The following is a 950-nucleotide window of genomic DNA, read 5'->3' as shown; positions in this document are numbered from 1 at the left end:
GGTAATTGAAGCAAGCCATGGATCAAGGACAAGTTACGCCATTACTGTTAAAAACATATATAAAAAAAAAGGGGGAGAAAGATGTCTGGTGTTGTGCACTACGCACGGTGCTGGTGTGTTCGAACACTTGGGGGTTTAGGTGTCGATTATCCATGTTCGTATGGCTATATATATGGCCGTGTGCATGTATTATGTGTATTTGAATCCGTATGCGGTCGTGCGCACGTGTATGCCTCATGTATGCATCAGTGACCGTCTGTGTACATGGTAAAGGATTGTGTTTTTAACTCACAAAAAATCTCGACACACACAGCATGGCCATTCGAAGCCCATATTACCAACTATGGCCTCTTAATACATCCCTCCAAAACCCCTCTTCTCACCTTCGTTTGTACTCATACACTTCGTTCCTCCATAACTCTTCACAATGGGTCGTAAATCTTGAATATAAGTTGAATAAAACACGGACAAAATCAAGAGTTAATCATCGCATGGCCTCCTCAATCCATGGGTTAGCGGAGGTGAAAGGGCTCTGGCAATGCTGCGGGGAGCCGGCAGCGTCAGCCAACAACCCCTGCCCAGACCCCGATCCACAGATTCTCGCCTGCTGATTGGCTGCTCCACAAGACGCCTCTGTTGACAATCTAGTTTTAAGATGAATCTCCAACTCTAAACCCATATCTTCGCGAAAAATGTACATAAAACTATAATACGGGAATTTTGGCACGCCATTAGACACCGAAAGATTCTAATATCTGATATATTTCATACGATCTACCGCGGAGGGCAAAATCACTCATCCTAACAGCTTGTTGTTTCCTGTGTCAACTAGGAATAAGCTTGTTATACACGCATCTTCAAACTCTAAAGGCATCCTCTCATATATTCTGCGGAGATTAATAATGAAACATTTTAGTATTGAGTCTAGAGTTAATTTAACCGTCCGTCTG

At 43.2% G+C, this 950-nt stretch overlaps 1 long non-coding RNA gene across 1 annotated transcript in view; it reads right to left on the bottom strand.

The window, feature by feature from the left end:
• The window catches only part of LOC139751718 (uncharacterized), a 38,042-nt gene extending 37,483 nt beyond the window's left edge, over positions 1–559 (bottom strand). Inside the window, exon 1 of the long non-coding RNA XR_011713406.1 lies at positions 384–559. This is a non-coding gene — a long non-coding RNA (uncharacterized lncRNA). The remainder of the gene's footprint in view (positions 1–383) is intronic.
• Between the last annotated feature and the right edge of the window lie 391 nt (positions 560–950).

The sequence above is a fragment of the Panulirus ornatus genome, chromosome 12 (genome assembly GCF_036320965.1).
Source record: "Panulirus ornatus isolate Po-2019 chromosome 12, ASM3632096v1, whole genome shotgun sequence".
Classification (NCBI taxonomy): Eukaryota; Metazoa; Arthropoda; class Malacostraca; order Decapoda; family Palinuridae; genus Panulirus; species Panulirus ornatus.
The sequence above is the reverse complement of the archived record's forward strand: the minus strand, read 5'-3'. Positions and strand labels throughout refer to the sequence as shown.